Source organism: Carassius carassius, chromosome 25 (genome assembly GCF_963082965.1).
Source record: "Carassius carassius chromosome 25, fCarCar2.1, whole genome shotgun sequence".
NCBI lineage: Eukaryota > Metazoa > Chordata > Actinopteri > Cypriniformes > Cyprinidae > Carassius > Carassius carassius.
Window position 1 is genome coordinate 25,517,631 of NC_081779.1, and position 26,173 is coordinate 25,543,803.

At 38.3% G+C, this 26,173-nt stretch overlaps 1 protein-coding gene across 3 annotated transcripts in view; it reads left to right on the top strand.

Moving 5' to 3' along the window:
- Nucleotides 1–576: 576 nt before the first annotated feature.
- The window catches only part of ldlrad4a (low density lipoprotein receptor class A domain containing 4a), a 78,479-nt gene continuing 52,882 nt past the window's right edge, over nucleotides 577–26,173 (top strand). Inside the window, exons 1-2 of one of the 3 annotated variants that reach the window (XM_059509999.1) lie at nucleotides 636–723; nucleotides 1,369–1,415. The gene's annotated coding sequence lies outside the window, so the exon portion shown is untranslated. Of the gene's footprint in view, nucleotides 724–1,368; nucleotides 1,496–26,173 lie in introns of those variants that run through there. The other 2 variants (XM_059509996.1, XM_059509998.1) reach the window with 2 other exon arrangements.

Sequence of the window (26,173 nt, forward strand, 5' to 3'; positions counted from 1 at the left end):
TCCATCCATCTATCTATCTATCTATCTATCTATCTATCTATCTATCTATCTATCTATCTATCTATCTATCTATCTATCTATCTATCTATCTATCTATCTATCTATGTTGTTCTCTATCTATCTATCTATCTATCTATCTATCTATCTATCTATCTATCTATCTATCTATCTATCTATCTATCTATCTATCTATCTATCTATGTTGTGCTATATCTATCTATCTATCTATCTATCTATCTATCTATCTATCTATCTATCTATCTATCTATCTATCTATCTATCTATCTATCTATGTTGTGCTCTATCTATCTATCTATCTATCTATCTATCTATCTATCTATCTATCTATCTATCTATCTATCTATCTATCTATCTATCTATCTATCTATGTTGTGCTATATCTATCTATCTATCTATCTATCTATCTATCTATCTATCTATCTATCTATCTATCTATCTATCTATCTATCTATCTATCTATCTATCTATCTATCTGAGCGCTCGTTTGTACTCCTGTCCTGCAGGTGTCGCTGCAGTGTGTTGTAACTCACTCACAGAGCGAGACAGAGGGCTGGACTGACTGGAACACAACGGGAGTTTGTACTCTGCTGAGTTTTGGCCGTGAGAGTGAGACAGTTAGTCTAGACGCTCTTGACAGCCTCGTCTGGAGGAGAGACACTTCCCTCTGCGGCTCTATCCCCATCACGACGGCACATTACAAGCGTAAGCCATTTCTACCTATCATACGAAGTTATTTTATGATGGCCGGGAGTGGTTCGAGACAGTAAATGTGCTGCATTTCTGCAAGGAAAAAGCAATTGAAGTAGTTGCAGATGGTCGCAATGGAAAAGATACTATGCGCGTTCACGCTCTTAAAGGGCCCATTGCTAATTAATCAATGCTGCGTAAATGTTCAGTTACCCTCCGCGCGACTGCAGCGTTCTTCCATTAAAGAAGCTTTAAATAACGGAGATGTGCACTTATAAAAAAAAAAAATAAAAAAATAAACGTTTTGCTTTCATGTCAAGAATATTTCATTTTTATTTGCTGCAAAGTCAGGACTTTGGTAACCTTGTCTGTTTAAAAGTTTCTGTACAGAAGGTACACACAGTATGTATTTAGAAATATACGTTTTTTTGTGACAGTTTGTCAGTTTTTAGTATGCAATAGAAATACCTTTTTTTTGAGAGAGAGGCAATATGGCTCTGGTATTTATGCACTTTAATGCTGTGTAATGAATGTTATGCATAAAAAAATACTGACAAAATAAGAAAAAACCTGAAACTTTGCTTTCAAATGTTTTTGGATATTACAGGGCTGTGTCTCTTTGGCATGTAATGGAGCTCTTACACTGTTGTTCCCTTATAGGCGTACATAACAACCTCAGAAGACTCATAACTCATCATGTCTGAGAGGTGAATCAGAGACCATGATTCTCACACAGAGTCTCACACAGATGCATAAATCAGCCTGGTACCTTAAATGTGGCTTGACAGTAATTCTTAGAAAAACTTCCTCTGTCTCTTTCCTGGGGTCATTTTGAAGTAACATAAAGTGGCATTATGCAGAGCTCCAGGCTTCCCTCATTTCCCTCATCCGATTCCCTCATTTGTTCCTTGTGACGCACACAGACTAGAACCATAGAGTGCATTAGTGCCCACCCACTTTTTCAGCGCCTTTGGATCCGGAAGTATTTTTTTCTCCCATTCAGTTTTCTCATAGGGATATTTAAAAAGCCTTTGTTAAAGAAATATAAGCAATGAACAAAACCAACCAGCTACGAGGTGAATCACAACCTGGCAAACTTTTATTTGAAGTAATAAATTAAATGAACAAATGAACAAAGAGATGAAGATACAAGACCATGCACTTAACTGCTTTAGTAAGGCAAAAGAACTACAATCCCACAAACATTTGCAAATTAAATAATTTAATTAAAAACAATGGTAGAATATAAAACTATTAATTTAAAGTATATTATGTCTTAGATTATATAAAGAAACTGTATATTTTGAGTTTACTGCAAACTATATGCATACAAAAACTTATGTATTTTGTAGGCAAAAAGAATCAGTGGATGCAGTTTTCGTGTTATTTGCTCGTCCCAGCTCTCTGATTGGTTAGATTGTTTTGTACAGCATCATGGGTAATGTAGTTTTTCACCACAAGCTCCGCTGTTAAAAACAATTGTTTAGCCTCAGCAAATTGATAGCCTCAGCAAAACCATATACCATTGATTAACAATCTCCTAGCTCACAACAAGTTTGTCTGTAAAGGTTTATCGTTAAAAAAATCAATGGACCTATGGAACCTGTGGACCTACAGTAGTTAGCTGCCTAAGTAGGCATCATAGGCACACTGCTGATACAAAGGTTGTCCCAAAAAAGGAAGTTCCATTTCAGATGCTGATTATGTAGGCATCAAGACAGCTGACTAGGTTTTGAAACAGAGCTTGTGATTTCCCTTTCAGCTGCCAAATCAAGTGACCCCCCCCCCCCCCACACACACGTCATTCAACGTTCATTTGATTCCACTTCTGTTAAACACCCAGCAAGAAGTACATCATGGAAACTCTCAGTCTTGTTTAGTCATGTGGAGTATTACTCTGATCATGCTGTCTGTACCTGCAGACGCACCACGGATTTCCACAGAAATGGAACGCCTGCCATTCATAAAATTCTACGAATCTCTGGCTCCTTACATCTCTATTGAATATTTTAGCCAATTAGATACTGTTTGTTGGATATTATATTTGATAAATCGGGCATTTATGGTATGATAAAGGAGAATATAGAGCTTATACCCATGAAAGAAAAATAATTTCCGTTTTATTCAGAAAGATTTAATCAAAAAGTATGATGAAATTTTGATCGCTTATGGAAATCACTGAGATCTTTTATAGCAGTACAGCAGACTAATTACATTAAAAGTATCAGTTGTCTCTTTAGATCTTTCTAGGAATGCATGTCCAGGTAAAATTATATTTAAATGCTTTGTTTTATGATCAAAGCTCTGTAGTTTTTATTGTAGGGGCAAAACATATAATGCAATGCAATACAATGATGATTGAGAGATGAACAAATAAACGTTTATCTAAAGCCTGATCATATTTGAAACTCACATTTTTCCATAAAATTGTGAATGGATTATCAAATCAACCTATAAGTTCAGTAAAAGTTCATTTTGAAATATTACTAACAATATAAACTATCAATCAGACGACAGAAGGCATGATTATGAACCACAGTTTGTGCAGCAAGGTTTTGTTCATGGTCATCATTTAGAGTCCTTAGAGATTTATGTATCAAAAACGGCACAGTAGGCTTTATAGGGTTAATTTCCTTCTACATAAAATGGTGCTCACACTTCCATTTATATGCATGCAAATGCAGGAGACTGAAAACAAGAAGTCACGCAATTCACAGCTTTAAAGTTTGGTGAAGTCTGATCTATAAATTCTTGTTGTGTGAAAATGTATGATCAATATAAGGACCATACATCACAATGTGATCTCTTAGTTAAATTAAAAGAATGCAAACTTTAAAAATGCAGGATGAGATTGTTGCAGAAAAGTGGTGTAGACTGTATATTTTGTATAGTTTATATTCTTAATATTAGTTAGTATATATTAGTATACACACACACACACACACACACACACACACACACACACACACACATATGTTTAAAAAGCACCACTCCCGTCCAGTTCAGTGTCCATCAAATCTTTGCTCTCTGAAAGTCTAGTTTGTCCGTGCCAGATTTTCACTCAAAATTGGCAAATAATTCTGAAAAAAATTCCACATATGTGCATGAGCAAAGCCTGATCAGATCCTGCAACTAACGCTTCAGTTCTGCACAGATATGACTCTTATTAGAACGATAGTGCTGAGAGGATATGAAAATAAAGTTGTCCTCCTTGAAGCTTGTTTTTTGTTGACCTGTTTGAAGCTGGCCCTGCTGTTTATGCTGGGTGCTGCAATTTTTGGTGTTCGCTTTTGCATGATTTTGTTTTTACATCTCAGTATTTTGACTTTATATTGTTACATCTAAAGAGCCATTGAACACTGTAAAAAAAATGAAATGACCATTGAACAGTTGATAAAAAATGCAGTCCAACTTGGAGCAAGTGTTACAGTAATCTTTTGAATCCTACCACAAATATGTTGAAAGCATGACTCACTCCTTAAGTATATTAATGGAGTTCATTCATGCATAGTGTATGTACTGATACACACATAATATGGCTGCTGGTTTACTTGTAGCAGGATTTTCTTTTTAATTGCTTGTTGAAGATGCTGTGAAATACTATTTTCTGTCTACTCTTGATGTCTTTAGTTTTGAAACAGGGAAATGTGGTGGAACATCTTGAAGGGCTTATTCTTTTCCTTTTTTTCACCACTGCCTGGCAAATGCAACGTGTTTGACTTGTTTTTCTGTTTTTACCATGAATGAGTCAAATTTTGTTTTGACTAGTCAGTTTATTAGACTGCCAGAAGTTACAAATTTAGTACTCAAAATTGATTGTAAGGTAGGGGATTTCAGACAGGATAGCAATAGCAAGCTAGCTTTAGCACATGACCGCGCTCCGGCACAGCAGAGGCTGACCGGCGACACCATGAGAACTGTTCGATGGAGGATTGAATGCAGTGCTGTCAGATTACCTCATGTCTCATTTACCGGTGAGAAAACATTACAGAAAAAAGCGCAGAATATTACAATAATAATGCCTTGGAACGCACTGATGACACATATGAGCGAACAGTGCACACGGAGGTTTGCAAATACCTTCCATGTGAATGGATGAACATTTTATGCTCCTACACCTTTCAAAGACCATGTAAATACATTTAGAGCACTTAACTTAGTGATTGTTATCAGGATGTGAAGAGACTTTCAACAAGCGTAACAAAAATATTTTTTGGAACCAAATCGCCTACCCTGCCTTTAAGGTAAAACGGCAAAATAAGCTTTTTTATTTTCATGATAATAATTGTGGCGTACTTCTGTTTGAAAATATAATAAATTAACGCCTACTGTTTCACCTGCTATTAAAAAATCAAATAGAATTCAGTTTGCAGTGAATGCTGCATATTATTCAGTAAATAGTGTTTCACTTTGAAAAGCCCATTATTTGCTATTTCTAGTCACGGAATAAAAATTAAGAGGGCATTTTTATTCTAGAGAGAATCTCATTGAAGAATTTTTTGTATGGCCCGAATAGAAGAAGATGATGATTATTTTAATATTCTAGAAGAGAAAGACTGTAAATTTTAAGTATGCACATATGCTTAATGCCTGAATTCATTTTGGAGTGCACTTGCACTACCGTATAGAATAGACTATAAAATAGACTTCAAAGCTAACAGACTTGTACTAAAAAAGCTACAAAGCTTCACTTTTGATTTTATGGGGTGTAATGTATCAAGCAGAGCCAACAAACAGGGCTTATTGTGACTCACTCGCATGCTTTCCATCAACAATCACTACATCATAATACATGTCGTACATAAATCTTCACTCCTGTGGTGCTGGAGCGTTAGGGAACAGGCCTGTTAGCAACAAGCCATCTATGTACTTGTTCCTAAGGTTGGGAGACTGATTAGGGACTAACAGGCTGCTGTTTTCCATCTCCTTTCTTCTCAGTCTTTATTTTTAGCCATTACAGGCACCCTTCCCAGTCCACCCAGGGTGTCTCGCTCTGTTGTAGCTCAGGCTACACCAAATTCACCAGATTTTAGCATCCACAGCGAGGAAGAGAAAAAGGGTCTTTCTGTCTTTCTGCAGGTTTCTCTTAGCTGCCTTTGAAGAAGCTCAGTTTTATTCATGTACGCTCCATAAATATTGATCAGAGTCCTGGTTCAACGCATCTTTTTTCTTTGAAGGCTTATTGATGGATTCGTTTCCTGCAGGAATAATTCATCGGGCAGGAAGAGGGAGCATTAGGGACAGCGCTTGATTTCGAAGTCTTTATTCAAGGCCTCAATCAAGCCTGGGAGGTTGCACAAAACTGGAAACAATGCCAAACTCTTTCATATTTAACCTCAATATTTTGAGGAAATTAATTTGGGACTTTAACTGGACAGAACTGTACTAGCAGCAGAATTTACTTTAGGAGCTAGTAAACAAAACAAAAATGGCCCAGTGTCAATCACACATCCAAAATACAGATCGAGAGAAAGATCAGAATAAAATATTAGATGTTGAGAGTGTTGATGCATATCCAGCCATTGCTTGCCTACATATTTATTCATGGAGATTAAATCCTGCTGTCTCTTGCGGCTATTGAAGTGCAGCCTGTCCTCAGCCGTGTCGCCAATGCCTTCTAGTTGAATGGCTCTTAAACCAGAATTATTAAATTCTTACACATCCCGTTGCCACTTTTCTTAATTCCCCAGTGAAGAGGACCTGGAAAAATTGAAAAATTTTGTCCCAATATTCATTCTAATACTAAGAATAGCACATCATAAAATTGCATTTTAATTCCTTTGCAAGCTTTTTAACATCTATTTAGCATCTAGCCAAATCCATTAGCTTAAAAGACATAGGTGCTTATAAGTTTAAAAACTGCTATATCAGCTTCAAGTCTTGTGTTCTAGGAAAAAAAATAGCTTCATTACGATTTGGATAAAATTAGCCAAAAAAGGTTGGACAGTTTGTAAAGGCCCACCATTCAGACACATTTGAAACCATTTTCAACATACTTCAATTTGTAACCCAACATCTCTTATTAATTCAGTTCAATTCAAGTTTTTTTGTATAGCACTTTTTACAATGCAAATCATTGCAAAGCAAATTTACAGAAAATTAAGTTTCTACAATATTTAGTAGTATCTTATCAGTGGTGACTATCGGTTTATGTGCATATGATTGAAATGTTCTGAAACATTAATACAAGACGTAGTCAACCAGAAGATGAACACTATTAACAGCAATTATTATATGATGCAATCACAATTGTAGCAATATATGTTAGTTCTGTATCTTGTTTCGGGGTTGGCATCATCTGAGGTCCTCTGAGGGTCAGCATCATCTCTTCTCAGGTGTTCTGGATCCAGACTGGAGCTTGTGAAAATCCTAGATACAAACAGAGAAACAAATAGAGACATCATGAGCGTAGCTGCAGTTCCAACCAAGTAAAATTAATTAGTTTAACCCAAGCTAAAGAATAAAAATGTGCATTTAATCAGAAACAACTTCAGTCACAAATGAGATTTACATTTACATTACATTTACATTTAATCATTTAGCAGACGCTTTTATCCAAAGCTACTTACAAATGAGAACAATAGAAGCAGTCAGGTCAACAAGAGAACAACAACAGTATACAAGTGGCATGACAAGTCTCAGTTAGTCAAGTATAGAACACATAGGTAAAAGATGAGTCTTTAGCTGTTTCTTGAAAATGAGTAAAGACTCAGCTGTACGAATTGAGATTGGGAGGTCATTCCACCAGTTGGGCACAGTCCAGGAAAAGGTCCGTGAGAGTGATTTTGAACTCCTTTGGATGGTACCACAAGGCGTCGATCACTTGCAGAGCGCAAACTTCTGGAGGGCACATAAGATTTAACCAATGAGTTTACGTAAGTTGGTGCCGTGCCAGTGGTCGTCTTGTAGGCTAGCATCAGTACCTTGAATTTGATGCGAGCAGCTACTGGTAGCCAGTGTAACCTGATGAAGAGAGGAGTAACGTGAGCTTTTTTTGGCTCATTGAAGACAACCCTCGCTGCTGCATTCTGGATCAATTGCAGAGGCTTGACAGTACATGCAGGAAGGCCCACCAGGAGAGCATTACAATAGTCCAGTCTGGAGAGAACAAGAGCTTGGACAAGAAGTTGAGTTGCTTGCTCTGACAGGAAGGGTCTAATCTTCCTAATGTTGTATAAGGCAAACCTGCAGGATCGGGTAATTGTAGCAATGTGGTCTGTGAAGCTTAACTGATGATCCATCACAACTCCTAGGTTTCTAGCTGTCCTCGAAGGAGTAATGGTTGATGAGCCCAGCTGTATAGAGAAGTTGTGATGAAGCAATGGGTTGGCTGGAATCACCAGGAGTTCTGTCTTCGTAAGGTTAAGCTGAAGGTGATGGTCATTCATCCAGCTAGAGATGTCACTCAGACAGGCTGAAATGCGAGCAGCTACCGTCGGGTCATCTGGTTGGAATGAGAGGTAGAGTTGGGTGTCATCAGCGTAGCAGTGATAAAAAAGCCATGCTTCTGAATGACAGATCCTAATGATGTCGTGTAGATTGAGAAGAGAAGTGGCCCAAGTACTGAGCCTTGAGGAACCCCAGTAGCAATGTGGTGTGACTTTGAAACATCACCCCTCCAAGACACACTGAAGGATCTGTCAGAGAGGTAGGACTTAACCCACAGGAGTGCTGTTCCAGAGATGCCGATCTTTCTGAGGGTGGACAGGAGAATCTGGTGATTAACAGTGTCAAAAGCAGCAGAAAGGTCCAGTAAGATGAGTACCAAGGATTTTGAAGCTGCTCTTGCTAGTCGCAGGGCTTCAGTAACCGAGAGCAGAGCAGTCTCAGTTGAGTGGCCACTTTTGAAGCCAGATTGGTTGCTGTCCAGGAGGTTGTTCTGTACAAAGAACATAGACAACTGGTTAAACACAGCTCGCTCGAGTGTCTTTTTGCAATGAATGGAAGAAGGGATACCGGTCTGTAGTTTTCAAGGAGCGCTGGATTCAGAGATGGTTTCTTGAGCAGTGGGCTTACCCGAGCCTACTTGAATGCTGAGGGAAATGTTCCAGAGTGAAGAGAGGAGTTGATGACGTGAGTAAGCGAAGGTATGACTGAAGAAGAGATCGCTTGAAGGAGGTGAGTGGGGATCGGATCAAGTGGACAAGTAGTAGGATGATTAGACAGGAGAAGTTTGGAGACGTCCATCTCTGAGAGTGGGGAGAAGGAGGAGAAAGAGTGTGTGTCGGTCATTGTGAAGTTGTGCTCAGTCTGCGGTGTGGAGAATTGGTCGCTGATGGATCTTGTCTTATTTGTGAAGAAAACTGCAAAGTCGTCCGCTGTAAGAGTCGATGGAGGAGGTGGTGGCGGCGGATTAAGAAGAGAAGAGAAAGTCTTGAAGAGTGTCCCAGCGTCACAACAGCTGTTAATTTTGTTGTGGTAGTAGGATGTTTTAGCCGTGAAGACATTTGCAGAGAAGGAAGAGAGGAGAGACTGATACACACTGAGGTCTGTAGAGTTTCTTGATTTCTGCCATTTCCTCTCTGCAGCCCTGAGTTTAGAGCGATGTTCACGGAGAACCTCAGACAGCCAGGGGGCAGATGGGGCAGTGCGTGCTGGTCTAGACAACAGTGGGCAAAAGTTATCCAAGCAAGATGTTAAAGTGGAGCAAAGAGTGTCCGTAGCGCTGTTCGTGTCCAGAGCAGAGAACTGAGAGAGTGCAGGAAGCGAGGATGAAACCACAGAAGATAGGCGAGATGGAGAGAGTGAGCGTAGGTTCCGTCGAAAGGTGACCTGCGTTGGAGTGTGAGGCACTTCAGGAGTAAGTGCTAGGTTAGCAGTAATGAGGAAGTGGTCTGAGGTGTGCAGTGGAGCAACTGAAGAATTGTCCACAGAGCAACAGCACGTGTAGATGAGGTCCAGTTGGTTGCCTGATTTGTGAGTCGCTGTAGTAGACACTAGCTTGAGATCAAATGAGGAGAGCAGAGTTTTGAAGTCAGCAGCATGGGGTTTATCTGGGTGGATGTTGAAGTCACCAAGCAGTACCAAAGGGGTACCATCTTCAGGAAAGTTTGATAGCAGCACATCCAACTCCTCCAAGAAGTTTCCCAATTGACCTGGGGGACGATAAATGACCACAAATGAGATGCATTATTCGAATGCTTGGCGAAAGAGATGTGTTTTTAATCTAGATTTAAACAGAAAGAGTGTGTCTGAACCCCGAACATTATCAGGAAGGCTATTCCAGAGTTTGGGAGCCTCCGTTGCGGACTTTGCTATCCTAGGAGCTTCCAAAAGTCCAGCGTTTTGTGACCTTAGGAAGCGTGATGGGTTGCAGCATGGTAGAAGGCTAGTTATGTACGCAGGAACTAAACCATTTAGGGCCTTTTAGTAATAATAATTTGTAAATTATATGGAACTTAATAGGTAGCCAATGCAGAGAATGTAAAATTGGGTTAATATGATCATATTTTCTTGACCTGGTAAGGACTCTAGCCACTGCATTTTGGACTACCTGTAGCTTGTTTATTGAAGATGCAGGACAACCACCTAGAAGTGCATTACAATAGTCCAGTCTAGAGGTCATGAATGCATGAACTAGCTTTTCTTAGGGATGGGCGATATATCGCATGTGATTGTCACATGCATTTTGTCAGAAAAGCCGGTTCCCTGATTAGCGGTAAATCGCCATCACCTGCTTTCAAATGGAGGAGCTTTTAATAGACAGAGCCGTAGATCACTGACAAGCTACGCAATATCGCGTTCATTATCACAGATGAATCGCCTTCGATTCAGAAAGTTAAGAAAAACATCATCAAAGTAGTCCATGTGACATCAGAGGGTCAGTTAGAATATTTTGAAGCATCGAAAATAAATTTTGTTTCAAAAATAGCAAAAACTATGACTTTATTCAGCATTGTCTTCTCTTCCGGGTCTGTTGTGAGAGAGAGTTCAATACAAAGCAGTTTGTCATATCCGGTTCGTGAACGAATCATTCGATTTAACCGGATCTTTGTGAACCAGTTCACCAAATCGAACTGAATCGTTTTAAACAGTTTGTGTCTCCAATACGCATTAATCCACAAATGACTTGAGCTGTTAACTTGTTTAATGTGGCTGACACTCCCTCTGAGTTCAAACAAACCAATATCACGGCGTAATTCATGTACTCAAACAGTACACGGACTGAACTGCTGTGAAGAGAGAACTGAAGATGAACATCGAGCCGATCACGAACGAAAGATTGACTCGTTCTCGAGTCAAGAACCGGTTGCATTGGTTTTCGGATCACCAGTAGTGATGGGAAGGTCGGTTCTTTTTCGCGAACCGATTCTTCCGGACAGTTAGATTCAATAAACCGTTTGAAGAAAACGGTTCACCGGTTCTTTTGCGCTCTACATAATGACGTCATTGGCGATGATTGCCCTTGATTCAAGCCGCGCTCATAACACTAGCACAGAATCAGTTCAGAATTAATCACCAAAAGAATCAGTTCAGTTCAGACGCTCTGTGTGTCGGTCTGCTTCACGCTGAATCACACATGCGCAGTATCATCAGCTCCTCGGTTCTCGAATCGGACGCGTCTGACAGAAACGGTTCTTGACTCGAGAATGAGTCGCTCGTTCGTTCATTCGTTATCTGGCTTGTCTTGGTGTTCATCTTCAGTTCTCTCTTCACAGCAGTTCAGTCCGTGTACTATTTGAGTACATGAATTACTCCGGGATATTGGTTTGTTTGAACTCAGAGGGAGTGTCAGCCACATTAAAAAAGTTAACAGCTCAAGTCATTTGTGGATTAATGCGTATTGTAGACGGGAACGGTTTCAAACGATTCAGTTCGATTTGGTGAACTGGTTCAAAAAGATCCGGTTACATTGAATGATTCGTTCACAAACCTGATCACTAAACTGCAGTGTTTTGAACTCGCTCACAACAGACACGGAAGAGAAGACAATGCTGAATAAAGTCATAGTTTTTGCTATTTTTGGACCAAAATGTATTTTCGATGCTTCAAAAAATTCTAACTGACCCTCTGATGTCACATGGACTACTTTGATGATGTTTTTATTCTGGACATGGACAGTATACCGTACACACAGCTTCAATGGAGGGACTGAGAGCTCTCTGACTATATTCTAAAATATCTTAAACTGTGTTCCGAAGTTGAACGGAGGTCTTACTGGTTTGGAACGACATGAGGGTGAGTCATTAATGACATAATTTTCATTTTTCGGTGAGCTAACCCTTTAATGCTAACTTTATTAAACTTAAAAAAATAAAAAAATAAATATGAATGAACTATATTAAATGATATAAATATAAAAGACATACAGATGCATTTTTGCCACCTACAACTTAGAATGCTTTGAATTTTGATGATTCTAAGGGCCCTATAATACACCCGGCGCAGTGCATTGCATTTTCCTGTCCAGTACCACATCGTTTAATTAGCAAATGCATTTGCGTTCATTTTTGCGCCCATGGGCGTGCTGGTCTAAAAAAGAGGTGTGTTCAGGCCCATTGCTGGCGCAATGCTATTTTAAGGACCTGAAAATAGACTCAAACCTGGTCTAAAGTCTGGCGCAATGTTGTTGTTTTTTTGTTATTTAAAGAGTGTACACGCTACTTATTAAACACAGGGATGCACAGCAGCACACAAACATGCCAAATATTAAAAATTAAAGGAAAAAATATTTTTTTGTAGGCTAAATAAATAAATGAATATATTTGCTCGCACACGAACAGCTCCATTTCATCTTGGAGATGCGTTCTGTCTTTGCGCTTGCCAAATTCTGCCGTGTAAATAGCAAATCTGTCATGGCATGAGCGCAACTGGCTCTTAAAGGGAATGGAAGATGAGACTGATTGGTTTATTGCAGGTTACGCCCAAAAAACACCCATTACTCATTAAGAGAATAGGGACAACTCGTTTAGACTATGCACCCAGGTGCGCCAACCGTTTTTCCATCGTTAAAATAGCTAAAGTGGATTTGGACACGCCCTGAGTGCACCTGCGCCGTGCGATTTACACTTTGTGTTTAGATCGTTAAAATAGGGCCCTAAATGTTTTATTAGGCTAAATCAGCCCCCCCCCCAAAAAGCACCAAACCACTTATTCTCAAACCCGCTTTATTGCAGTCTGTGTTCTTCTGACTTTATTTTGTAGTAAGTAATGAATATGCTTCGGGGGAAATGTACACATATTTAAAAACTTATTTAAATATTGTTACAGTCCTGTCTTGTTTTCGCGGTCTTTTGTTTAAGGACTCCTAAGTTGTTGCTGTTTCTCTGTTGGTTTCCTGTGTTTAGTACCTGTTTTCCCTCTGTACCCTTTACTGTCTGGTTTTCTCCCTTATCAGTTTCTATGGCAATTTATTAGCTCCTCCCCTTGTTAATCTTGTTACCCTGTGCATTAATACGTACCTCTGTGTTTCAGTCTTTGTTTGCCGGTCATTGTTTTACCTAATTTAAACGGTTGTATTTGTTGCTTTGCCAGGGTTTCTCTGCCATGTTTTTGCCTCATTTGGATTCTTTTCTTATTTTTGTTAATAAATTGTGCTTTATTTAGATCCTCACCTTATGCCTCAAGTGTGACAAATATAAAAACTCAAGAAAAGTACAGATTCTCCCCAAAAATACTTTAGAACTGTAACGAAGTATTATTACTCTGTTACATTACAACACTGGTCCCAGAAAGCTTTTCAATCACCCACACAAACACAGAGTAGAAACAGTCCAAACCCTGTGCGTCTGGAGAGCGAGTGAGCCAGACTAGGCCTGTTATTTGATAGCCGTGGTGTGATGAGTCTAGATGACTTTGCTGATCCATGCAGACATCAGTCAGCCAGCTGTGGCGCACAGCGTTCATCAGCTGACCCGTGATCAGTCGTGAATGTTGGTGCTATGGCAAAGATTGGGGTCACGGACCGTGATTACAGATCAGGAATGAGATGAGGCTTGTACCTGGGGTTTGATTGCTTGATGGCAAAACCTGGCAACAGATGCCAGGTCATTGTGATCAGCTCCTTCCACCAGCTTCAGACTCATGTATGGTCATTTGTGCCGCTGCCACCTAACATGCCCATAAGTGGCGAGGCAGACTGCTCCTCGTCTGTAGCCTGCCCACATCTCTCTCTCTCTCTCTCTCTCGCAGTCTCCCGCCCCCTCTTCTCTTCCTGGCCCGGGGAGAGAGCGGAGAGAAGCCTGCATTCCTACAGCATAGCAGGAAAGCTTCCTGACACAGGCGGGGAATGCATGACGTCTGTCTTCGACCGTGCGGTCAAACTGCTCTCAGGGCAGCACTCTCGCCATGGCTTGTGTTTGGCCAAACTCTGTTGGCCTGAAGGGGAAGGTCTCGCAGTAGAGTGCATGACACGCTATTAAGACAATTATAAAAGAAATATGGCAAAAATAAAGTGTCTCTCTATCTCTCTTTTAGAGATATTTCACCCAAAATTTTAAATTCTGTCATTTACTCACCTTCAAGTTGTTCTGAGTCTGTTGAGCACAAAAGAAGATATTTTGAAGAATGTTGGTAACTAAACAGTGGATGGTGGTTCCATAGTATGGAAAAGATACTTTGGAAACCAACTGTTTAGTTACTAACATTCTTCAGAATTTCTTCTTTTGTGCACTTGACCTGTGCTCCTTCTGTGTCCAAGATTTATCAAAACATCTTGGGACGAGGTTTTCATACTGACAGCTGTCATTGTAAGGCAGTTAGCAGCCCGTTTGTTTGTCCGAGTGAGCAACAGTAATTAAGGGGGGCGGGGCTTACCGATAGGTCAACTGCAACACATGAAGGGCTCTATCATACACCCGGTGCAATGCGGAGCCAGGTGCGACGCAAGTGTTTTTGGCTAGTTACAGCCCGACGCAGATGTCATTTTCACGTCTAGTGCCACGTTGTTTAAATATCAAATGCATTGGCTCCCATGGGCGTGGTGGTCTGAAAACGAGGTGTGTTAAGGTGCATTGCGGATGCATTGTTATTTTGAGGCAACTGAAATAGACTGCGCCATTGACCAACAACAACCTGGTCTAAAGTCTGGCGCAATAGTATTTTCTTTGTTATTTAAAGAGTGCATTAGTAATATGCGACTATGGGCAGGTGCACAATGCACGTACACTTTGTTTATTAGACACACAGGAATGCGCAGCACAACACAAACATTTTAAAAAATGAGTAATTAAAGGATTTAAATGTAAAAGATTATTATTGCGTACATAAATATAAAAATGCCTACATGTCATAATGGATAGTTTTTGCATCTATCAGAATTATGTGCACAAGCAGATCCGTTCCCTCACTAGATAAGCATTCAGTTTTTCCACTTGCAAATTCCACTGTGTAAATAGTGAATCTGGCATGGCGCGAGTGCAGCTGGCTTTTAAAGGGAATGGAAGATGAGACTTTGATTGGTTTATGGCACGTTACGCCCATAACATACTATTCATTAAGAGATTAGGGGCAACCCTTTTAGACCACAACCATTTTTCCCATCCTTAAACTAGTGGATTCGGACATGCTCTAAGCACAATTGCACTTGCACTTAGATCGTTAAAAAATGGCCCAAATTCCCAAACATGTAAATGTAAAAAAACTTAAATTGTCAATGCAATTGTCAAACTTGTTAAATATCTTTGCAGAAAAGCTGCATGAAATATACTATAAGGCAAATACTGTATACATTTTTATTCAAAATAGCGATTCCTCGATAAGAAAAAAAAAAGAAATTCATGGCAAAACATTACATACGAATTATCGATAAAATCAGACAGATTGCCCAGCCCTAAAACAGACTAGCTTTCTACATTTTTTTTTTTACGGTTGTAATGACATCAGCACTAATTCACACTGTACAGTTTTGCTGTCTATAAGTAAACTTTCAGGGATCATAAAAGATTTATTTTGTTGTAGGGCTAAATCGTCTTGGATGACTCCTGAACAAGCTAATCAAGATCTTCATGATCACTAGAAAGTTACTGGCAGGTGAGTTTGATCAAGGTTGGAGCTAAACCACAGGAAAATGGACCTTGAGATTTGAGAATCCCTGCCCTGACTAGAAACAATGTAGTAACATGCGATAAACTATCTTTTTCAATATTAATCAGAGTTTTTGTACTAACCAGCCATAATTCTGACACTACATTTTGTCAGTTGCTTGGTTTCTATTTCTATACTATATTAGGTATAACTTCATCCCAAGACCTGCTCTGAGAGAAAACTATTATCAGATACAGACAGAAACCTTACAGTCTATGACAGAATCTCAAATGTCTTTACAAAGTCATTACAACCTGTCAAAATAAAAGTTCAGTTTAACTTGAAATTGTGACAGAAATATATTTCTCTTGTACAGTAGAATGTACTTCTCAGAGTATTAGTAGTAGTAGTAATAATAATAATACAATTTCATTAAAACTTTATTTATTAAGGAATTTCACCATTTTTTTCAAAATTTAACAGCAAGCCGTATTAAAGGAATTTATAACTTTTGGTTACATTTGAAATCATTTCAAATATTTTTAGTATGTTATGCATTCATTTGATAATGAATTTGTATTAATTCATAAAACACAGTAAAAAACAAAAAAAAACAAAAAAAAAAACAGTGAAATTAAACTACATTCTAAAGGGCCCTATATTGTTGTTAACATTTTAATAAATTATTAACATTTTAAAGTTGTATGAATCAGTTGATTATACATCTGGAAATTAAAACTGAAAACACAGACTTTGGGGGAAAACGCTTCATTTGCAAGCAAAGAAAATTTGATTTCATGGAGTTTTTACTCTAAAATATAAAAAGTTTATGATTCACCCATAAAAATGTATTTGAAAGCACAGTGTATCAAGGCTACATGCTTTCAGTGTTTCTTACTAGCTGTCCTTACAGACCATTGTTGTGTCTCATACTAAAAATTAAGGCTTTGTGTTTTTGTAGCATTGTCTGTTTTTCTGCCGTGGCTTCCAAGCTCTGGCTAGCTCTTGTGGAACATATTTCATGGATATGCCCCAAGTTAGCGCCTGCGGGACATGGTTTCTGATAGAAGGTCCAGATGGAGATGCTTTAGGCCTCCATAGTGGTTCCTTAATCCCCTCCCGGGGCAAAGCCTCGACCCAGGCCATACCCCTCTGGTGCCCCTTCCCAGAGGACAGAGTCGTATATGTTGAGCCAGTGTGGTGGTGTTAGTTAGTATGGACCACATAAGGCTTCTAGCCAGATCCGCACTGATCTTACGACTGCGGCAAATGAGACGCTTTCTTCCTCCGCCTGATTTGAGTGAGACGGGTGACCTCTAAACCATGTGCTAGACAACTTTTAGAGTTGCAAATTGATACAAAATCTTAAAATAGCAATGCGTAAATGCTAACACACATTTGTGCTCTGTGTGTCTGTCTCTTGCACACACACACACCTCACCTTTCCTGTGTGAAAAGTGTGCTATAAATGTTTGCTGGTGCTGTGGAAGACTCTGCCTGCAGTTGGCATGGTTTCAATTGAGATGTGTGTGTGTGTGTACGAATGGAACAGAACAGAACAGCACCGTACAAGCCCTCATTCTTTAGATTGTACTGCACGTACAGCTGTGGCTTGTGTCTCTCGTCATCTGTTAACACAGGGCTCCTTTAGAAAGAGGCTTCGCACTCCGGAACATTACGAATACAATCAGACGCATTCAGGAACGGAGAGACAGAGCAGGCAAATCCTGAAAACACTTCAGCTAAAAGAACATCAGAGTTTTAAATGTCAGAACTCACCATGTCTAAGCAGACGAGGCTTTTATGGCAAAATGAATTAAAAAAGCAATCTGTTTTGTATTGTGAACTTCTAAAAGAAATTGTATGCTGTCCTTCTTTTTCTTCTCGTACAGAGATGAAATTATGAGAGAGGTCTATTGAGGGATGGATGGATGGATTATGATTAGAGCTGGGTGGATTACTAAAATTTATTCATCTGTTACTGATTCCAAATTACATGACAAAGATTGTATTTAGTAATGTCATCCATGACATTACACATATTTGGAAAAATAATTGGACTACTTTTTGATTACTTTCAGATTACCTTTGATCTATTTTATTTATCTCATTGATTTAAATAGGATAAACTTGTACCATATTGATATAAATATACAAACGGAAAGAAAACATATTCCATGTATTGTTATTAACAACATGAAGTGTTTTAAATTACATTCAATCAAGGTTTCCCAAACTGGAGATTGTGAAGGAACCGCAGGCAGTTTAATAAAAAGCGTAGAAATGTAAAATTAAAATAAATAATTTTTAAAACAATGACAGTCAAAATAGACCGCTAACTTAAAAAGATAAAATATTTTATTGAAACCATCGATTTCAGTGCTTCATGGGATTGTAGTTCTTTGTAACAATTGTAGTTTTTATTTTATTTTTATCTTAGCTGGTTGGTTTGGTTCATGCCTTATAACCCTTTAATGAAGATTTAAAAATTTGAAGTGTAGGGGTCTGTTGGACTTTAACATTTTTTTTTATCATATTGCTGCCTAAAACACATAATTTTGAGCATTTCTGCACCAGAACTTTTTCCAGTGAAAATCCAAGATGGCTGAATTCAAATACACATTTTCCCTCATAATAAATTTTCTAGCAGCTCTTTTTTTTTTTTACTCAACATTTTTGTACACTAAGCAGTTTTGTCAAGCTGTACGGTCTTTTTTTTAACAAGAATGTCTAAAGATGTTGTTTATAGCTACCTGAATAATTAGTTTAATGACACAGACATTTGAAGTTAACTCTATTGCTCTCTTGAGTATTGAGGTTAGTAAACAACAGTGTTTACAGAACAGAATACACGTTAAGTACGTACAATAGGCACATTTGAGGAACTGAAATTGCTCTTATAATGCTCTAGCCAAGTGTGTTTGTGAACTTTTGGAAAGTAATGTCAGATGTGAGTTTGTAATGTCAGGCCCACCCATCTTTGTGTCTAAACTTGGGCCTTTTAGGACACACATTTAGAATTTAGTTTCGTTTCTCTAGTGCCCTCATACATCAGACGTGCAGACAGAACAGACATGCTTTAATTCACCACATGGCCTTTGAAGTCAAATGTTTAGTCTGCCAGCAGATTGTGTGTGTGTCGAGGTATGTGAGGACGAGATAGCAATCTCCCCCATAACGCACGGTCAATGTAATGCCTCGCCTGTCCCGCTGGAGACCTCTGTACAGAGACACACACACACACACTTGTGAAGAGCAGTCAATGACCCCATCGTCTAGACGCTGTTAGTGCTACCGTAAGAGCCATTGATTGGGTGGAAGCTGACACTTCTAGCGTTGCTGAGAGGGAGCGTTACTGACAGAGTGTATCGACTCCCCCAACCATCCCGGCATTAATGTCAGGGCCTTTTTGCTCCATAAACACACACACACACACACACACACACACACACACACACACACACACACACACACACACACACACACACACACACACACACACAACCATAGAGACCTGTCAGGGTGTTTTTCTGCAGTCCCTTAAAGAATGCTGTGGTCTTTACCGCACCTTTACATTAGAATTAAGCCTTATTTTGTTGAACCGGTTGAAAGACTCTTTTCAACCTGATAGTAAATAATTAGAGTATAAATATGAATATTTATGGGTCAAAGACGGAAGGGGTTTTCATCCATCTAATTTTTTAGCAATTATACCTTTTTACCATGATATACAGAAAAAATGGCATTCAGTTTAATGATAATTTATGTATCAAAAAATCTTGTCAATCAATCAATTTAAACAAATCAATAGTCCTTTTGAATCTTTGCTAGTCTTTGACACTTTAACCTTCAAACCACTAGGCTTTTACACATTTTTGAATCATTTAAAATTAGGGATGTAACAATTCATTTAACTCATGATGCGATATAATTCATGATATTGATTTCACAATACGATTGTCTCACAATTTCTTTTCAAAATGAGATTTAAAACTAATTATAAATGATAAGGTGTCCTTTTATTATTTCTCAGACAAAATTCTGCATATTTCTTGGGAAATTGAAATATTTAAAATCTAAATCGAAAATTTAAAACAAATCCCAAATAAAATAAATGAATAATTCAAATAATAATAATTACAATAAAAAAAACTCTTCACATAAACAAACTAAAGCTTTGTCTGTGCTCTTCCCATTTAAAATTAGAAGCATCCACTGCATTTTAATCATGATCCAAACAAAGATGCAGCATACTTGCAGCATGATTAGTTTTTTATTTAAATTACATTGTATAAACAGAATGTTCTGACTTTATATTTGTGAAACTATAGTACACAAATCATATCTGCACAAAACAGAAACAGCAGACGGACTGAATGAAGGTGCTAACTCACTCTCTGACAGCAGGTGGCGCTTACGGATTAGCAGCGATACAGTGTTTCCTTGGTTATTTTTATCAATGCTCAGGGTGCATCTTTAAATCCATATGTGTGTGTATATATATAACATGTGTTATATATATATGTTAAAAAGATAAAACATTATTTCACCCTGTATTTCAACATTTTATTTTCACAAAAATTTGCATACCTGAGTATTCCTGATATGTTGGATCCTTTACTGAAAGTAGTCTACTTTTACCTGTTGAGACACGCTCTCACATTTATAGACCCGTAACAGCTGTGTTTGTGAGGTTTGAGTGGCGGGAGGCGGGAGGCGAGATGCACAAAAGTTTTTTGAAAACAGATGGAACATTTGAACATAAAATCTTCTAAAATGTAAAAAAAAAAATTTAAAATTATTTTTTAAAATATACAGTATATGACCTTACAGTTTTATATATATATATATATATATATATATATATATATATATATATATATATATATATATATATATATACATACATGAATTACGTGCAACATTTGTCAAATTTTTTAGCCCACAATTTCTTATAAAAACATAAAAGTATTTAAGTATTTATTTATAATATGATCATCAGTACTTGCACAGAATACCTGAATTACATAAACATAATTGCCTAACAATGCCCCTTAGCTGTTATAAATTCACTGTAAACCACAGTTTCTTGGGGCTTTATTATATTTTTTCAGAATGTATTCAACCAAAGCACACTACTGTATCCCACAATGCACAACCTTAAATATTTTGTATAGTGAGACAGACCGTGTGGACCAACAAGTAGCATGCTTGAAACATATCATTGCATATTGCACATAGTTTCACATGCTATTTTAAAATAATAAGCAGTGTGCACCGTGCAGTAAATGCAGTAAGCAGTTTGCTAGTATTCAAAACTGAACATAGTTTAACATACTACTTAAATGAGTTTTGCAGTATGCAGCGTGTAGTATATTTACAGTATGCCTTGAAAACTAAATGATCTTCTGCAGTACATGTGGCAAAACACTGTGCGGTTTACATCCATAGTGCACTACGTGGGATACTAGGCAATGCACACAACCGTCCGTTTCCGAATGAATCAAAAGCAATATAATGTTTGATTTCTTTTTAATTCATTATTTAACAAACTGCCATGAGTTGGACAGCAGGTTTTTAAATGTTTATTTCTGCATATTGTTTCACAAACTGTTTTATTTTTAAATAGTGTGCAGTGCACAGTATATAAAGTGCAGTATAAAGTAAGCACTGCAGTAGTATTCTGTTCCCAACATCCTTTGACAGGGTTTATCACGTCCCTTTGTGTCTCTCAAATCGCTCGGCATCCTCACACCTCTTTCTCTCTCTCTCTCTCTTTTTTTTAATATCACCTCCTTTATTCATTATAGTCTGGCACCCTCAGTACCAAACGAGACGTTAATGTGCTTCTGGCCTTTCCATGCACTCTCTCTTCAGCTCTCTCGTCTTCTTGCGGCCCCCAAAGACAGACGCTCAGCTGACACCTGAAGGGCCAGAGGAAGGTCACAGACACCTCATGTCTTCATGCACCAGACAATCACACTCACATTCTCCCATTTTCTGTCTAGGTGGTTATTCTAGCACATATCTATCCTGCTGTTGTTTATGTATTTATCTCTGAGATCGATTTAAAGGATAGTTCACCCAAACATGAATATCATATCATCATTTACTCACCTTGTTCTTTTTTTAACTACTATCTTAACTGTTATATTCTAATGAATGGCAAGAGGCTATCAGGCTACAACAAAACAACAACTATAAATGTGTAAATTGTCTCCTCATGTGTTCCACAGGAAAAAGAAAGTCGTAGAGGGTTTGTAATGAGATTTTTTTTTATATTTGGAAAGACTATTCCTTTAAGACAGAAACAACCCCGTCAATAAATAACCCCGTCAGCAAGAATTAGAAGGTCAATTAAAAAGGACGAATTGGAGCCCAGGCCTGCACTCCTCCGGCCGATAAAGCAAACCAATGAGCTGTGAAAGTTTCTGCTGCAGATATATCGTGTTGTCTGGCTGTACCAGGCGTTTTGTATCAGCCAACGTTTTTTAAAAAAAAGCTGTCCTTTAGACACAAGTATATTCTGATATAATCTTCATCGAGGCATCAAACTGAAACATAAAAAGATAAAGTATCTGATTCGGCCCCTGATATAGGCTACTCATCTGACTCTCATCGTCTTGAGCTTAAAGTCCTCCGAAGTCATAATAAATGATATTTCAAGAACCTTGTGTCTAGTTTCTTTATTCACATATGTATCACCACATGGAAAAAGAAACAGTAAAATAGCTAAACTTGAAGATGATACTTTTTTTTCTTTTTTCAAAGTCAGATTTTATTTGCCTTGAGATGCTCTTATCAATTACATCAACGAGGGTCAGAATATTTGTCTTCAGTTAAACTTAAATCATAAATTGCTTCCGTTAAAGTTATCGGCCAATTGGCCAACTTATTTCTTCACCTAAGCCAGTTTTTACTTGCATTTGGCACTTGGAGTGTTTATTTTGGACCCTGCAAATATAAATAATCTTATATAGTACACATGAAATTAAAGGAACACTTATTTTAAGCAATATTTACTCTAAAATTGATGTTTGTTAGTTGTTGAAAAGGCTGTCAATAAATTTTGGAAAAGATTCTGAAGCACCTCTGCTGATCAGTCATACGGATCCTGATGATGAAAACATCAAAATGTCCATTTCAATGATCATATGATACCATGGCATGTATCAAAATACCATATTTCTATACCATAACTATAGTACCACCCCAGTCCTTTTTTTTTGTAAATGTAAAAGCCCCTGTCAGAACTCAATACACTGCAACATTTCTCATTCAGTCTCTGCCTTTTCATTGCTATTTTTTTGTTGTTGTTTTTTTTTCTCTCGTCAGGAACACAGCAGAGATTAAAAATGTTCTGCTGGCTTTTCTTTCCCCTGTGAGCTCTCCGTCTCGCCAGCCGATTGAAAACGACGCAGACGGATAATGATGCAGGCGAGAGACGGAAGTTTTTGCGCAGGGAGGGGGAGACACGTCCTCCCACGTTTTTTATTTCCATATTTTATTGTGTCGTAAATGAAATAAAAGTGAAAATGATGCTGTTTACCTCCGACATGCTCCGCTAGCATCATGTGTTATGATTCCCCTCTGTGCCAGCCCCCCCCCAGCATGTGAGTGTGTGAGACTAGTCTAGCTCTGGTTGCAAAGCACTTGTCTGAAGGGAAAATGTGATTGTGGCGGGGGTGGGGGTGATTTTGGGACTTTGTGTTTTTAATTCGAGAGAGACAGAAAGATGGTGTAAGGGGGGGTGTTGTCTCCTTTTCTGTGTCTTGATAAATCAATCTTGAGGCTGGCAGACGACTGGCACCATTCAGCCCTGAACCCCTATGCACACACAGACACACACACACACCCAGACAATAATGAGACCCCGGCACAAAACAAAGATACACATAATCTAAAATCGAAGATGTAAATACAGACAGTGCGCACACAGCCACAACAGTTTTGGACCTGTCAGTCTTTTCCATGCTTTGTTTCACATATGGAAAATCCTCTGTTGAGTATTAGCCATAAAAATGGCAAGCACTTGGTAAAATCTCAAGCTGCGTTCTGATTGGCTGGCTTTGCTTCCGGGAGTAAGACCTGGAAACAAACGTGTTTACAAGATACTTGGCTGCTACAACAGCATTTTTTTGGACTAATGAGATTTTATTGAAACAGGTTATTGTGCTGATACCAGTAAAATGTATATATTTAATAATATTTGTTAAATAATGCTCTAAGTCTTTCGTTTCTGTGATAGAGCAATCCAGACAAAAACGACAAGAGCTTATTTTGATTTAAATGCCAGATATAGTTTATTGTGTAACCAAAATACCAATAATAAGCAGGAAACAACAAAATGTTATGCATGAATGATGCAGGACAAACCTAAAGTACACCGGGAGTCCTATTTTAAAATGTTAATTCTTTACTATTGCTGACTGCTCATTCAAAAAGATAAGGGAGATCCAAATATAAACTCCTATAGATATGCACAACCTATCTACAACTTACCATAACATTATTATGGTATAAACATTGAACATCTACATGAACCTGTAGAATGTGCAATAGTGCCACTTTTTTACTTTGTGCAAAGTAAAAATGTTTTAAAAGTGCAGTGCTCATGCAAGTCATAACCTTTTGAAGTTTAATCACATTAGGCTGTATCGTATTTCCGGTTTTTCCATCCCCAAATTTAAAAACTCATAAAATTATAACTAAGATATACCAGTTAAGATATTAAAGACTTTTTATGACCTTAATTTTCATCAAACTTTTTATTTTTAAGGACCTGCAGGAACTTTTTTTATTCACACAAGTGCTGTTAAATATATTGTACAGTTCGAATGCATCTATTTTTAACTGCAAATGCAAGTGAAACACTCATCCTGTCTAGCCCTGGATTTATGATTATTGCTTGTTGCTTTGTCACATCATGCCTGTTTAAGACAGTTCTTGGCCAGAATAAGCTGCAAAGTGGACCAGACTTTATGGCTATATTCAAAAGTCTGGAAGAGACATTTGCCTGAGGCAGGACTGCTATAGCAAGTGCCACCCTCCTGAGCGCTCAGTCTGCTTCAAGTGTGTGTATGTGTCTGCCAGGGGAGGATTAATTGAGCTGTGACTCATCTAATGGAGAAGGCAAAAGGCTTGTGTCACACTGGGTGCATGGCAGGACTGTAATGAATCAGTGATCGCTGAGGCCAACAGGTGTGTATGAGTGCCTGTCCAGTTCAGGATGGCCAAGTGGTAAAAAAAAGGTAAATGTTAAAAATGATATTTCGAGAGTAGGTGGATGTTCTATAAATAGGTCCTGCTGGTTATCTGCAGGTTTGTGTCTGTATCCGTGTGTGTTTAGGTGGCAGAATATGCCTGAGAGAATGAAATCCGAGGTTGGCATATCCGGCTGATTCACACCTCCTTATAATAAAGAACAACAGAATGAAGGGGAAGTAAGAAAGAAAACTTCATGGGAGAGCAGATAGGGAGAGTACGATGGGTTTTGGGACCTTACATGAGATAAAAGATTCATCAAATATTCTTGCTGGGATATTACGTGGGCACTCCTACGGCAAAAGCAAGATCTATGCCAAATAATGGCTGAACATCATGAGGTGCTTATAACATCATATTCCTTTTGATGCTGACAGCAGTTGCTTAAAAGCTGTTCAACTGGTTGCAGATTGGGGTGGTTTGACCCACCTACTTTAAGCTTGAAACCCCAGAAGTGGTGGAAGCAAAATACAGATTTTTTTCCTTTATATTACACGATGAATGTTTTAAGAATGTTCCAAATGTCCACATATTTCTGTAGTCACAAAAGTTAGGTTACAAATTATTCAGAAAAGTGTATTTTCACCTGGTGCTAAATAGATGGAGGGTCTCCCTCTTTAAAAATTGCTGCTTTGTGCTCTCAGGGATAAGATGGGATCCCACTTTGTAGTTGGAGATCACTGTTCCTTAATTCTTTAGATCATGGATATATAACAAATAAACACACACAAAAAAAGTTTTATCGAAAAAGTCCTCAAGATTGATGTTTGGTTTGGCTGCAAAAGGCAATCTGGGTTGCGTGAGATGTATAAAACCTCAGTAAACTGTGTCCTGAAATCTAGCTTCTAAAAAGTTTTCTCATTGTATAATTTGCACACTGGCTGTTGAGAATGTGTGGTTACATAAGACAGCTGGTTATATAAAGTGTTAGGATTGTGAGTGAGGAGGTTATCCTAAGTGTGGCCAAAAACAAATCTAAGATTAAGATTAGGTTTGGGAATTAGGTTTAGGGATTCTCAGTCGGTTTGGGTCATGGGGGGATGCAGTGAAACTGAAACTGAAAGATCATTTGTAGGCAAATAAGTATTTGTAAATTATGGCAAGTTCATTCCTGCCTAGTGACAGTGAAGGGCCATAGCAACAGCACACAAGCATTGCAGAAGTGGTTAGCAGGCACTCCTCTGATTTCACTCTCTTCAGACACAAGAAAGAACAGAGTTTAATCTGGTAAACACAG